This window comes from Loxodonta africana, chromosome 22 (genome assembly GCF_030014295.1).
Source record: "Loxodonta africana isolate mLoxAfr1 chromosome 22, mLoxAfr1.hap2, whole genome shotgun sequence".
NCBI classification, from domain to species: domain Eukaryota; kingdom Metazoa; phylum Chordata; class Mammalia; order Proboscidea; family Elephantidae; genus Loxodonta; species Loxodonta africana.
Window position 1 is genome coordinate 29,242,901 of NC_087363.1, and position 15,961 is coordinate 29,258,861.

A 15,961-nucleotide genomic window follows, 5' to 3' on the forward strand; every position below is an offset into this window, starting at 1 on the left:
TGTCAAATCTTTAGAAGAGATTACATTAAAAGCTGGATAGGACACTGGAAAAGATGTATTGAGTAGTTCAGTTCTTGGAGAGGCCTGGGCTTAACCTTGATGTAATTACAGCATGGTAGTGGTTCTTGCTGTGTAGCTGTCCTGCCTGTGCAGTTGACTCATAAATCCGTGCCTTTGCTTGCTGGGTGTGTCCTTCTGGCTGCCTGACAGACATCTCGCCATGGCCATTCCACAGGCACCACTGTCTCAGTCATTCTGAGGAGAGCACCCCATTCTCCCTGGGACCCCACCCTGTGCTTCCTTCTCTTTCTGTAGTTTACATCTCCCCAAATAGGATCATTATCTTCTTGGTTACTCACTTTGAAACCATGAAGCGCTTTTTAGTTTTTCTCTTTTCCTTTGAGTATCTCTTTAGTCTTCTCCTCGCTGATTCTGCCTCCAGATGGCCTCTTCCATCAATCTCCTCCTTCCTGAGGTGCTGTATTCACCTGGGACGAGTCTGCTGTTGTCATGTCTTATTTGGAACATTTCATTGAGCTCTCACAGCTCTTCTTGTCTTAAGTTTCTCTGCCTCCAGTTTAATATTTGTAAAGCACAGCTCTGATGCTCTCACTAAACTGCTGAAAAGCCTTTGCTGGTCTCTTTTTCTTATAATGGCCAGCCTCCTTCGCAAGGGTTTAAGGTCTAAACTGCCTCTTATCTGTCTTCCCTCCCTGATCTCCCCTCACCCAATCCCTTCACCAAGCACAGGACACTGCAGGCACAGCTGTGTTTTGCATTTGCTGCTTCTATGTCTTTGTCTTGGATGTTCCCTTGGCCTGGAATTTCCTCCCATCCAATTCCTGCTTGTCAGAGGACCCCTTATCCTCAAGGCACCATTCAGACATCACCTTTCCCACAAAGTTTTTGTTCGTCTCCTCCATTGGGATTAACGTCTTCCCTCCTCTGTGCGCCCCTATCATGTTACAATGTCAGAATGTATTCTACCATGAATTCTCTCTCCCCAGCTGAAGAGTGCTTTGGGAGTAGGAGCCGTGTCGTATCCAATATTTGCATTACCCTCAGTCTCAAGTCCCAGTGGCAAGTGCATGGTCAGTGCTCAGGTAGGTTGTTCCTAACATAAAGCTGAGACCTGTATGTGGAAGAAGGCTGTGGGAAAATCAGATTGAAAAGGGTTACTCCGTGTCAGTGGAGGTGGAAGTTGCCCGCTGGGATATTTTTAGTAAAGAAGAATGCAAATAGTTTTAATAAATGTATAAGGAGAATGAAAATAAAATACTTCCTATTTCCGTAAACGGCAACTCCATCTTTCCAGTTGCTAATGCCAAAAACCTTGGAGTCATCTGTCTCCCCCCACAACCCAAAAATTTTCTTTATCTCAGAATATATCCAAATTATGACTACTTCTCACCAGCACTACTACTAGCATTATGGTCCAGTCAGAGCCCTTTGTGACTTTGGGCAAATTACTGAGCCTCTCTGTGAAATAAGGCAGGGTAAGAATACCTCCCTCATAACATTGTTATGAAAAGTAAATAAGTCAGTATTTGCAGAGTGCTGAGAAGAGTGCCTGGCACATGTTAAGCATTGTATGAGTGTTTATTAAGTGAAAGGGCAGAGCTGGGATCCCGTCTTGTGGCTTGCTGGCTCCTGAGACGCTGCTCTCCCATCTTAACGTCTGTTTTCCTTGTGCCTAGAGCTGTGCACAGTGCTGGAAAACACAACACAATGAGAGTTTGCATCCCTTTCCAGATAACACTTGTTGATTAGTTGGATGACAGGACCTAGATACTTGAAGCCAAAAGTAAATGTGATAGAATCGTGTACTGACATAAGCGAGTGATTATGGGCTGCAACCCACTCTTTCTGGGGTGGTAAATGTGTCAGGGGTGGGGGAGGCCTCCTTGGCAGGGGCTCTGATGCTTCTTCTCCACACTTCCATGCTAGCTTGCAGTGTAGGCCACTACTTAAGGAAAGCACAATCGAGAGCTTGTGACCCACTGGGTTTATGTGATGTTCCCTTGGCCTGGAAGGAAACTGTGCTTCTTTAGCAGTGTGGCACCTGTCCCATGGACCTCGTGGCTGTGTACTTGCCTTGCCCAGGAACACACCTGGGAGCAGAACTGCACTGGATGGCCCCTACCCCACAGGCGTGGACTTGACTTCACAGTGAGGACTCCCCACACTGAGTTCAAGAAAGCATTTTCTCCTTCAAGAGAAGCTTACAGGCCGAGTTCTTATCAGATTCACAGCCATGAGCCTCTCTGATCATCTCTGGTGTTCCGGCTAGTTAAGGCTGTGCATCCTAAAACTGAAAGTGGGGGTCTAAGGTGGAACCATACAAAGTGAAAGACGATGACATTAACAGACACAGCAAAAAAAACAAAAAAAAACAAGCCAACACCCTCTGCTCGACTCTTGATTATCCACAATCATGACTTACATGTGAAGGAAGATTTTTTAAAGTTTATTTTGTAAAAGATTATTTGCAGGCAGAAATAGGGATTGGATGTTAGACGGACATTAATTTAATATGGAAGAGTCTGTGCAGACTCCACTCTTGGGCTAAATAAAATTGGCAATGTCAGTCTAGAGCTAGGGCACTGGTAAGACATTTTTCTGTGACTTTGCAGACACTGTCAAATCAGTGAATAAATAGATATATGGACTGTATTTTGTCAATTTTTAAAAATCTAATTTGTGTTCCTAGAGCAACAGAAAGGAAGCTAAACAGCCATAAGGTATAAATAAATTATGCTGGCAATAGTACAGTGTTACTTTTCATTTTGTGCATATTGTACTTCATTATTTTATTGGCTTTAGATTTTTTTAGCATTAAGTGTCTCTTGCATCACTTAAAGCTATATAATCTTTAAAAAATGAAATCATTAAAGTGATCATGAAATTCTGAATGTTGCTTATAACAATTCTCTAATTGGGGACATTAATCAAATGATACCATTCTTGCTTATTAACAGTTCTAATTAAACCATGAAATGGGATAAGCATCAGGTAGCTAATTTTTGCCACCTTGAGAGTGATATGATTATACTAAAAGTAGATATGATTGGGTTCTATTATTTATAAAGATAATCTTTTCCCACTCTAGCTGGAGATGGGAATAGCATACAGAATATAAACTCTGGTAGACTTGGTAGGAGGACTGTTGGGGAGTCTTTATGTAAATCTGTCAGATTTTAATTAAGTGTCAGCTGAATACATTTTCTGTCTCAAATATCTCACTCCGTTGTATGCAGTGGCATATTCAGCTAGGTCCCTGGGATTTGAGAGAATGTGCCTAGTCAGACCATGGCAAGGTGTGGTCTTCATGAATTTTTATTGGTAATTTTAGATGCACATGCAGTTGTAAGAAATAATACACAGTGCTCTCATGTACCCTTAACTCCGTTTCCTCCAGTGGTAGTATTTTGCAGAACTATAGTACAATATCACAACCAGGATATTGACATTTGTACAGTCCGTCAGTCTCATTCAGATTTTCCCAATTTTACTTGTATTCATGTGTGTGTATTTATTCTGTACAGTTTTATTCCATGTGTAGGTTTGTGTACCTACCACCACAGTCAAGATGCAGAACAGTTCCATCACCACAAGGATTCCTCTTGTTGCCTTTTTATAACCATACCCATCTCTTCAACATTTACTTGCTAACTGTGGAATCTTCCCTTTCTCATTGAAACCAAACCCATCTGCAGATTGCATTTCATTTTTTAGAATTGTTTTTCATTTCTATCTTGGTAATAGTGACAGAGTGGCCCCCTGGGGCCCATCAAGAGGAATCCTTAAGTTTGTATATTTATTTTCTCCAGTTATACAAAGGTTGTCCCCACCCTTTGGGGTCTAGAGACATGCCTTTCCTGAGTGTCCCTGGGCCCCCTGGTGACTCTTCTGCACTCCTGGTCACCATCAGAGGTTTGTGATGTTTCCTAGATTTTGTTCCTTTGTGAAGGGGTTGGCTGTAGCCACGAGAACATATACGCAGTGCTGGCTGGTAGAGGGCTGAACTTCCATTGGCCAGCAGTGGCGGGGTCAAGGGAAGGTACTTCACACACTTGACCTGTCTGCATGAAGTAGCCCTGGATGAGAACTCTGCCCCAGCTGTTCATGAGCCCTGGGTCTGTAGTTGGTGCTTGAGCATCACCGAGCACCTGTTCTTTCCTTCTGTACGTGAGGGTGGGGGGAATGTAATCCTTACCCTGCCTCCCTCACAGAGCACATCAGAAAAGTTCTCACCTCTTTTTTCCCATCTTATCTGTACTCTAGTGAGAGAAGAAGGTACCCGGAGACTTGCCCTGCTGCTAGGGAATGCAGAGAGAAATGTATCCATCAACTTTTGGGTAAAAAGATACCAAGTCTGCTGACAAAAACACCAGTGCAGCTTTTTTTTTTTTTTTCATCTGAAACTGAAGAGTCTTCCAGTAAATGAGAATTGTAATTCATTCAGTCCATTCAAACAGGGTTTATGAGTACCTCCTCAGTGCCAGACACTTTTCCTGGCAGTGATAACACAGCAGTGAGCAAAGAAGAAAAACCTCTGCACTGTGCGGTATACATTTTAAGGGGGAAGATAGATAATAGATTCACAATTAAAATACACAGTACGTTAGTCAGTTCTCTATGCTAAGGGGAAAAGTAAAGTGAGGGAGGGAGTTGGAAAGTGTCATCGTGGGTGTAGGGCTACAGTTTTACAGGCTGTGGCTTGCGAAGATTTCTCAGAAAGGTTGACATCAAGACCTGAAGTAACTGATAGGGACTCCCCTCCAGGCCCCCAGAGGAAGAGCAGTGTGGGCTGAGGAGCAGCACAGTGAAGACTCTGAGGTGGGCCTGGGCCTGGTGATTCAAGAACAGCAGAGAGACCTGTGTGGCCAGATTAGAGTGTGCAAGGGAATGAGTAGAAGGAAATGAGTCCAGAAATATAGCAGAGGGAGTGGGTAGGCAGATGATGTAGGGCTTAAAGGTCATGGGCAAGACTGGCTTAACTCTGGGTGACATGGGAGCTGCTGGAGGGTTCTGAGGAGAGGGTGGCTGGTGTGTGAATGGGGCACTCTGGCTGCTGTATCGAGAATAGACTAAGGGAATAAGGGCAGAGGCCGAGAGACCAGTTAGGAGGCCATGGCAGTACTCTAGGATAGAGACTGGTGGTGTCCTGGACCAGGGTAGTAACTGTGGAGCTAGCAGAATGGTCAGGTTATGCATATATTTTCAAGGCAAAATTAGAAGGATTTGATAATAGATTGGAAGGCGGAATGTAGCAAAAGAGAGGTTATCAAGGATGACTTCCGAGTGTGGCCTGAGCAACTTAGAGAATAGAATTGCCATTTCTGAGATAAGGATAACATCATAAATGATTTGTGGTAAAAATTTTTTAATAGCAAAAAACCATTATATATATATATTTTTTTTTTCAATTAAAATTAACAGGCATACAGTAGAGTGCATTAAATTGTACTCATTTTAAATGACAGCTTTGCAGGAATATTATATTGTAAATATATTTTATTCATTATCAAAAAAATGTTTTTGAAAAATGTTACTCCATTTTTCCTCTTTAATTGTGTACATCATAAATCCTCTCTGAGAAGCAAGGCAGATTTATGCTGAGTACTTTAACCACTGCACCACCAGTCCTCTTCCAATTGAAATATAAAATTCATTTATTCCACAAGTATCTTTTATCCCTATTGAACCAAAAAACCAAACCCGTTGCCACTGAGTTGATTCTGACTCATAGCGACCCTATAGGACAGGGTAGAACTTCCCCATACAGTTTCCAAGGAACGCCTGGTAGATTCCAGCTGCTGACCTCTTGGTTAGTAGCTGTAGCTCTTAACCAGTAAGCCACCAGGGTTTCCAGTCCCTATTATGCGTATTCATAATATCCTGGCCGTATGGGAGGAATGAAAAAAAGGTATAGCCTCTGCCCTCAGGGGCCATATTGTATAGTTTAACATGAATGATGATCAGAGTAATAACCAGGTGCAACAAACCAGCTGGCTGACGGTTTCTGATTCCTTGACTTTGTTATTGTTTATATCACCCCCTCTTCTGGAATATCTGTCATAAAATGGTAGTGTTTTGGCTCTGTGATCTGAAGGGTGACTTACTGAAAAGAGAATGTGAAGAAAACGTGTTACTTCATTCCCCATGAGTGAGAAAGTCAACTGAGGTTTTGACCCAAAAAACCCACGGCTGTTGAGTAAATTCTGACTCATAGCGACCCTATAGGACAGAGTAGAACTCCCCCACAGGACTTCCAAGGCTGTAAATCTTTATGGAAGTAGACTGTCACGTCTTTTTTCCACAGAGTGGCTGGTGGGTTTGAAACACTGACCTTTTGGTTGGCAGACGAGCATTTCAATCACTGCACCACCAGGGCTCCCTAGAGGTTTTGAAGCGCCCCTTAAAGGGCTTTGATGGGTATAATTTGGGATGTCACTGGCCCCTGAGTAAACCACCGAATAGGATGGCATCTTGTGAAAAGCACGTGCTCCTCAGTCAGTTTACCGGTGAAGTAGTGTCAAGGGCACCCAGCCAGTAGGCCGTCCTTGTGCCGAGCAGGAGAAATCCTCTAACAAATCAAAGGTTTCATTTGAGTCTGATTTTCCCACAGAAAAAATGATGTGGGAGAGAATTTTGATTCTGCCCAGAGACCCGATGCTTAACATTTTATAGAAATTACTATAAATACTGAATTTAACTGTATGTATTTTAAACTGTCAATAGCATGCCTCTGTAGTGTAAAACTTATACAGCATTTAAAAAACCCAATAACCAGCCATAGATTTTATTTACGTTGACACTATCCCATACGAGAGCTGCTTTTGTGCTCATATTTTCTACCCAATTTTTTTCTTTTTTTTAAATTTTTATTGTGCTTTAAATGAAAGTTTTCAAATCAAGTCAGTCTCTTGTATAAAAATTTACATACACCTTGCTATATACTCCTAGTTGCTCTCCCCCTAATGAGACAGCACACTCCTTCTCTCCACCCTCTATTTCTGTGTCCATTCAGCCAGCTTCTGTCCCCCTCTGCCTTCTCATCTCCCGTCCAGACAGGAGCTGCCCACATAGTCTCATGTGTCTACTTGATCCAGGAAGCTGTTTCCTCACCAGTATCATTTTCTATCCTATAGTCCAGTCCAATCCCTGCCTGAAGAGTTGGCTTTGGGAATGGTTCCAGTTTTGGGCTAACAGAAGGTCTGGGGACCATGACCTCCAGGGTCCTTCTAGTCTCAGTCAGACCATTAAGTCTGGTCTTTTTATGAGAATTTGAGGTCTGTATCCCACTGCTCTCCTGCTCCCTCAGGGGTTTGCTGTTATGTTTCCTGTCAGGGCAGTCATCCGTTGTAGCCGGGCACCGTCTAGTTCTTCTGGTCTCAGGCTTCTACCCTGTTTTTACTAAAGCAAATCAGAGAAAATGCCATTGAACTTAAGGAGTTCAAAACTTAATTCAGATTTTTACCATCATCTTTGAAAGACTTTGGATTAGTTGACCATCTTTTGAGACACTGTTTCAAGAATAATTTTTTGTCCTTTCTTATCCTGATAGTTAGTCCACAAGATTTTTTTCCTTCTGAACTGTCTGAGCTAACCTGATAAAAACAATACCTCCCTTAGCAATGTCAGAAAATCTATGGTATCACAGCCACACTGTAATCTGTTATGTACCAATTACATTGCCCATCTGTTTCATATTTGTTAATAACATTTCTTAGTGGAGATATTTCACACTTTCTCTTCGGTTCCTCTGCCCTTGGCTCTTTCGCCTGTTTGTACTGAGTCTTTCACCCGTAAACTCCCTGTACTGTATTGCATCATTATACAGCACAGCTAGAAGCTTCAGTGTAAATGGTGGCCTTGCTGAAGTTTACCACACTGAGTAAAAAATCCTTCTATCTCAGCCGTGAGTCCTGATCTTTACCTTAAATAACCTCAAGTTTTTAATAGGATGCGTGATCATGAAGTGATGAGACCTTTCTTTACATGACAGTGTTGAAAATCTTAACATGACAAATCTTAACTGTCAGAATAGCCACAGAGGCCTTTCAAGTTAGACCAAAAACCCTTTAGGAACGAATCCTTTTTAATGTCTTCAGCAATGAAATTAGAAATGAGAAAAATTCAGTCTTTTTATGTCATAGTTACAGCTCACTCTCTTCGGCTAATACCGTTGTCTTTCTTTGTCCCAGTCTCTGTTCATTGTGCTTAAGCTTGGGATTGACCTTGAGGAGAGGAGATAAACTTGCTGTGTGACTTTGGAATCATTGCATTTGGCCTCGGGCCCACTCCCTTCCTCTCATCTACTGGGACGAATATTTGTAGGGTTCTGTTTGTAAGATTTGGATTTCCCAAGAAAAAAGAAGCAAGTAATAAAAAAAAGAAATTAAAATAAAGTAGAAACTTCCTTTAAATATCTGAGGGTATTTAAAGGTGTTGTAAACCACTAGAGGGAGCTCATATTTTTCTACTTTCTTAATCATGTAATGTTTACAATTTGATTTTATTGGCTATAGAATCAAGGATTTACACATGCATAATTGTAGTGATTTCCTTGAAGTTTGCTTTTAGGTTGAAAATGGAAGATCACCAGATCAAGACCATTGTCTGTACTAGGGTTTTTCTATGCCAAGTCATAGAACATGATGCAAGTCAAATTCCTGAGCAAGGACCTTGCAATGGCTCCTTAGCTGATGTCCGTGGCCTTTTCCTTCCCTTCTCTGCCCTCTTTCAGCCCCTGGACAGATTTGGAAGTAAATCAGAATCTGTCAGTCATGTATAGACATTATGTTGGGCCCTGTGGCAGACAGGAGAGTGAATAATACAACTGTCTTTCTCGTCAGGGTAAGAGTGTTAGTTGTTGCTGCTCGCGGGGAGCATCGTGGCCTTTCTCATCCTTCCCTGCGTTTGCTCTCCTCCCTCCTCTGCCTTGATTTCTCAGATCCCCTTCACCCCTTCACTACTGGGGTGGCCTCTCCTTGCACAGCTGCCCTTCTGCCACTGCTGAGAACACTCCTGATGTCGTGCCCATGACACATGTAAGTATTCACCCCGATGCCAGTAAGTGGGTGCCACAGTGTTTTTCTACATATTGGGTTTATTTAGTAGATTGTGGTTAGCTGATGGGACAAAAAGGCTCATTCATTAATTACTTTAAAATAAAATGGATTCCCTAGGTTTCCTATCTTTCTGTCAGTGGAGTGGAGTTTGTTATTATCTGAGGACGGCTTTGTGCGTAGAAAGGATTACTCACAGTCACTTGTGTTTCAATATTCAAATTATGAAAGCTGTAAACAAAAGCAGAATTTTTCATATGCTTGACTCAAAAGTTTATTACTTTGTCAGTCTAGTAAGTTTCACATAAAAATCACACACTTTTATCGTTTAGATTCTGATCAACGTTCAGTAAACTTAAGAGTAAACACATGCGGATTCCCTAAACTATTAACCCCCAACACGGTTAGTTCATTAAATTAACATTTAAGCTTTATTTGCAAACTTCATATGTCTGACTCAAACATCAAAACCTTGACAAAAAAAAAAGAGTTGTTCCACATTTATGATAGGATTTACCCAAAGTTATTTATATTCATTTCTTCATCCCAGGGCTCCTCACCCACCCAAAGAGAGCAGAATTACTGCTTCAGACCCATATAGCCCCTGAGGTTACAGGCTTGGTGAGGCTGGACCAGGGCACAGGGCTGGCAATGCTTCCGGTATTTCCACCAAAGCCACTTTTTTGATCTGAGCCCAGTTTATAGGAATGGCCTTACAGTAGTAAGACTCTTCTTACCCCTTTTAAAAATGTCTGGAATTTATAAAACTTTACATCTACCCCAGAGGGCAACTCATTTGTATGCTTCACCTTTGTTTCTCTGATCCCTGGATCTATACAAAGCCATATAGATCTGGAAGCTTATCCAGTCTTTCTAAACCTTTGCAGGTTATGCCAACCCAGTTTAGAATACATACGCTGCTGTGTGTAAAGCTAAGATAGTTATTGGGCTAAGTTTTGTAATGCATATAGTTACTTTTTTTGTTGCGTGTGTGTATGCACAACAGACACACTTTAATGAACTCACCAATTCACGGTTTAAAAAGCAAGTCCTACCTTCAGGTTAATTTATTCAAGGATGGTTTTAGTATCAGTATCTGGAGAGTTATAGTTTAGGCCAGAAGCTTAAGAGGTGATTATACCCCAGCATTTTATTGATTCTAAAGGCACATTTTTTCACATTTCAATGCTTCTGAAATGGGCTGCATTTTGCCATGGCTGTCATTCAGGGCTGTCATTGTCTAAGAGTTCAGCTGCTAACCAAAAGGTTGGCAGTTCGAATCCACCAAACCCCCCTTGGAAACCCTATGGGGCAGTGGTTTTACTGTGTCCTATAGGGTCTCTATGAGTTGGAATCAACTTGACAGCAATGGGGTTTTTTTTTTTTTTTTTTTTTTGATCCATGGATGCTTTTCCTGGTGGCATGATTGGGCAACTGCAGCTTCTCTTGTTTCATTCAGTCCACAAGCTATAAAGGACCCTCTGAGAAAGGACTATGAGTCCCGGGTGGTACTGAGAACCTTTCATTGATCTCTTCTGATTAGATCAGGAAAGTGTCGGCATTGAAACTTGCAAATGGGTGTCAGCTGCTTGGAAGGAAACCCTGGAGACAATGGTGAAGCACTCCCTGGTGGTGCAGTGGTTAAGTGCTCAGCTGCCAACCAAAAGGTTGGTAATCCGAACCCACAGCTGCTCCTCAGGAGAAAAATGTGGAGTCTACTTCTGTAAAGACGGACAGCCTTGGAAACCCTATGTTTCCAAGTTCTGCTCTGTCCAGTAGGGTTGCAATGAGTCAGAATTGACTTGATGGCAGTGGATTTGATTTTTGTACATCACCTACACTGCTGATGTCATAAAAGAGGATTCTGTATTGAAAAACTTGGGCATTGTCAACTCCGAGGTAAAACTTGATTCAGAAGTGATGGACTCTGCAAAAAAAAAAAAAAAAAACCTTAGGAATGTGTGAACCACTATATTTTGAAGAAGTTGAAAAGAGCCCTTTCAAAGAAGAACTTAAAGTGATAGGAACACCTTTTTGGTGTTCATCCCCCTTGACCTCCAGATGCTACCTCATCAAAGGTCCTAGGATATGAAGAGGGCAGGTCCCTCCCACTAATGCGATTGATTGGCGACACTCCCATCTGCTCCCGTCCTCGCCCTGAGCCTCCTAGACTGGGTCACATCTGCCTCTTTGCACAGTTCCTCTCAATCAGCTTGATTTGCTGAAGGGGGGTGGGGTGGTTGGGGGACATATCTGCTGTACAGGCATTAGAAATCCCCTGAGGCCAGAGAGCCTAGAGACAGCACCCGATGGTTCCTGAGACCCAGAAGGGAAAACAGCTCCCACTGTCCCCGTGTTCCTCCTGCCAGTGGCCAGACAGCAAACAGCCCGATCCATCCTCCGTGCCTTATCCTGCTGCACAGGCTTACTTCACAGTGCAGAACAAGGCTTCAGGGCTTCAAGCCTTTTTAAAAATACATGAGTAGAGAATGTTATGCTACTTAAAGCCTTTTAAAGCAGTTACCAGATCGTTAATGACTTTATCCACAACTGAGAATTCATTCTGATAGGGACATGACATGTGAGTTATCCCATATGTGCAGTACGGAGATTATGCAACCAAATTAAAAATTGGGGATCAGCATTAAGATATGTACCATGAGTCACTTTAGAGTTCTTTAAATTCACGTTTTGTTGTTGTCGTGTGCCATCGAGTCAATTCCAACTCATAGCGACCCTATAGGACAGAGTAGAATTGACCCATAGGGTTTCCTAGGCTGTAATCTTTAAGAGAGCAGATTGCCAGGTCTTTTTCTCCCATAGAGCGGCTGGTGGGTTCAAACTGCTGACCTTTTGGTTAGCAGCTGAGTGCTTAACTACTGTGCTACCAGGGCTCCTTCTAAATTCATGTTTAAAATTCATGTTTAGGTTAGTTTAATTTGTATTTTTTTTTTTTTTGACTATGTCATAACAAAAACAGTATCAAAAAACATTGTAGTTGGAGTAAATTCTATAATTCTACCAATGAACTTGCTGCAGAAAGCCCCCCTCACCCCCCCACTAAATAATTCAACAGGTATATGAAGGTTCTGTGGGACCGCAGAGGGGATCTGGAAGGTGGTGGGGGCTCCTTTCCTTCCTCACTTGGGCGACATGGGTCCATCTGGTAATGGCTGTCCTGGGAACAACTTTGGGGAGAGTCCAGTAAGGTGGAATCTTTACTAGCCCCAGACACCACTCTGCTCAGGGAGTGCAGTCCCAAAAGGGAGACCCTTCCTCTCCTTTTCTTGGACTGGGTTTTTCTGTGACCTGGAACAACAGAACAGCAGGAGAGGATGCTGGTCTCATTATCCATGCCAAAGGATGCAACTCCCCCAAAGAAAGCAGAGGTGAAAGATAAGCATGCTAGGAGGAAGGGTAATGTGAGTAGGGGCTGCTTTTCTTTACTTTGAAAACTATTAAAGTTTTCTGCCTTTACTTTTTTAATTACAAACGTAGTATGTGCTTACTACACGAAGGGAAAGAATATGGAGGCTTCCTTCTGTCACATGTGCACAGAGGTAAGAGTTTGTATTTTCCTCTTCGGCGAATGAGGGAGCAGGATTCTACTCGCATATTTACCATGAAGCAGTTTATTTTTCACACTTAATTCAAAATCATGAACATCTTGTGAAATGTGATTACCTTAAAAAAAAAGTATTCATATATGTACCCCACACCCCATCTGCCAGAGAGAATTCTGCATCTGCTAGCCCAGCCCCATCTCCTACCTCCCTCATTTGAAGCAGGGTCCTTAGACTTTAAGCCGGAGCACACAGGATTCCTGAGCTGGTGGAGGACAGGGGCCTGAACCCCCCCACCCCGCCCCCCCAAAAAGAAAACCGTTACTGTCGAGTCAATTCTGACTTATAGTGACCATATGGACAGAATAGAACTGTCCCATAGGGTTTCCAAAGAGTGGCTGGTGGATTCAAACTGCTAACCTTTTGGTTAGCAGCCTTAAGGCTTAACCACTGCGCCACCAGGGGCCTGAGCAACCCCAAACCCATTGCGGTAGAGTTGATTCCGATTCATAGTGACCCTGTAGGACAGAGTAGAACTGGCCCATAGAGTTTCCAAGGAGCGCCTGGTGAATTTGAACTACTGACCTTTTGGTTGGCAGTTGTAGCACTTAACCGGTACATCACCAGGGTTTCCAGGGGCCTGAGCAGGAGAGGCTAAATCAGTGTGCATCTTCAGGAGCAGGGAGAGGAAAATGGGAAGAGAACAAAAAACAGCATGATTTGCACTCAGGGTAGGGCTTGGTTGGGGACTGGTAGGAGGCAAAGGAGAAGTAAAATGAGGAAAACTGGGACAGAAAGAAAAGAGGGTGTGGTAAGTACTATGCAGAAAAATGTGAATAAAGAATAGAATTGCTCTTAAATTACCCTTTGGTTCCTGATCTTTGCTTCTGAAATTTGATACCCCTCAGGGACACACCATCAGGGATCCTTTTTTTTCTTTTTTTGGTCTTTTCCACCTTGCAAAGCATTTTATTTATTTTTAGTTTAATTTTATTGTGCTTTAGGTGAAAATTTACAGTGCAAATCAGTTTCTCATTCAAAAAATTATACATAAATATAATTTGTATGTTTTGTAATATCGGTTGCAATCACTGCAATGTGTCACCACGCTTCCCCCTTGCACCCCAGGTTCCCCGTGTCCGTTTGTCCTGCCCCTTCCTACTTTCTTGTCTTTGCTTTTGGGTACGTGTTGCCCATTTGATCTCATATACTTGACTGAACTAAGGGGCACATTTCTCACGTGTGTTATTGTTTGTTTTATAGGCCTGTTTAATCTTTGGCTCAAAGCTAGACTTTGGGAGTGGCTTCATTTCTGAGTTAGCAGGGTGTCTGGGAGCTATAGTCTCGGGGGTTGCTCCAGTCTCTGTCAGTCCAGTAAGTCTGGTCTTTTTTTGTGACTTTGAATTTTGTTCTATATTGTTCTGTGCTGTTCAGGACTCTGTATTGTGATCCCTGTCAGAGCTGTTGGTGTTGTAGCCAGACACTCTCTAGTTCTCCTGGGCTCAGCCTGGTAAAGGCTGTGGTTCATGTGGTCCATTATTCCTTTGGACTAATATTTTCCTTGCGTCTTTGGTTTGTTTTCCTTTGCTCCAGAAAGGATGGGACCAATAGATATATCTTAGATGACTGCTTACAAGCTTTTAAGATCCTAGATGCTACTCACTAAAGTAGGATGTAGAAGATTTTCTTTATGAACTATGTTATGCCAGTTGACCTCAATGTCCCCTGAGATTGTGATCCCCAGCCCTCAGCCCAGTAACGTGGTCCTTGAGGTGTTTGGATGTGTCTAGGAAGCTTCTATGACTTTGCCTTGGTCATGTTGTGCTGACTTCCCTTATACTGTGTGTTGTCTTTCCCTTCACCAAAGTTATCACTTGTCTACTATCTAGATAGTGATTTTAGGGAAACATGTTTGTCATAGTCAAAATAGGGTTGCATATGTCAGTATACTTATATATCTTGTTCTTTGTAATAGTTATGAAGTATTCCATAGAATCCAATTTTTTTCCTGTTGTTAGGCATTCAGGTTGTGTTTAGAGTTTTTTGAGGTACCACCAATATACACATGTCCTTTTTCAATAATTTACATTCTTAAAAATGGAATTTGCTGGATTAGAGTGGACATGATTTTTATTTTTAATAGATATAGCCAGATCAGTTTACCAAAAGTATCCTCACCAGCTATAAATGAGAGCCCCATATTAGTAAACCAAACCAAACCTGTTGCTATTGAGTCAGTTCTGGGCAGCCAGCCCCACAGAGGTTTTTGAGACAGAAAGAAGCAGGAAGAGAAGCAGCAGGAAGAAGTATATGATAGAAAGAAGAGAGAGGTAGAGAGAGGAGGCAAGGAACCTCTTAAAAAGAGCTGTAACACAGGTCAAGGGCAGTAATATTGAAGATAACAAGAGGCCCAGAAGGGGCCCAGCAGCAGAGCTGATGGTGACAGACAGCAAGGCCAAGAGGAGCCTGTCCTCAGGGAGCAGAGAAGAGGTCTTCATGACCAGGAGGAGCTGAGAGAGCTGTCCTGCACTGAAGAAGGGATACTTTGCCTACATGCTTCCTGATCTAGATCCTCGGTTGTAGCCCGTTGATCTTGATCCCGAGTTGTACCTGTTCCTTAATAAACCACTTGACTGTAAGTACAGTTCTTGAGTTCTATGAGCCATTGCTGAGAACTGCTGAACCCAAAAGGGGGAGGGAAGAGTGCTGAAGGGAGGGAGAGTGGCTGGTGTCAGAGATGGAATGGTACAGCAGCTTAGAGAATGTGGAAATCTGAGATACATTTGATGTCCACCTCATTCTTCTATTAGAAATTATTTATACACCTATAAACTGCAAATACTTAGTGATGGCTATGCCCATGGGGAGAGGGTCCGGCTCCCACCTGCTGATCAACCATATGGATAGCCTGGGTTCTGAATCTGTTTAGCTCTGAGGAGTGGTGGGCGATTGATTTTAATCACTTGTGTCTATTGCATCCTTAGGAGCCAGGCCAAGTGTTGCGTGTTGCCCCAGGGTATGTAAGAATGAATTGTTAGAAGTTCCGGAAGTGTGGCTCCTCTGATGAAATACCATTTTAGAATGCAAATGAAAGAATAAAAACAACAAAAATTGTAAGCTTCCGCCCCCCAGAAAGAAAAAAAACCAAACCCATTGTCACTGAGTCAATTCCAACTTATAGCGACCCTATAGGACATAATAGAACTGCCCCATAGGGTTTCCAAGGAGTGGCTGATGGATTCAAACTGCCATCCTTTTGGTTAGCAGCCAAGCTCTTCACCACTATGCCACCAGGGCTCTGTAAGATCCCCCGAACACTATGAA

General features: G+C 42.6%; 1 protein-coding gene across 7 annotated transcripts in view; it reads left to right on the forward strand.

The window, feature by feature from the left end:
- Window positions 1-15,961, forward strand: part of ANO10 (anoctamin 10) — a 229,651-nt gene that overhangs the window by 101,197 nt on the left and 112,493 nt on the right. Inside the window, exons 13-14 of one of the 7 annotated variants that reach the window (XR_002785704.2) lie at window positions 1,008-1,103; window positions 2,052-10,455. The exons of 5 other annotated variants lie outside the window; for them this stretch is intronic. The gene's annotated coding sequence lies outside the window, so the exon portion shown is untranslated. Of the gene's footprint in view, window positions 1-1,007; window positions 10,457-15,961 lie in introns of those variants that run through there. One more of the 7 variants, XR_002785703.2, reaches the window with a different exon arrangement.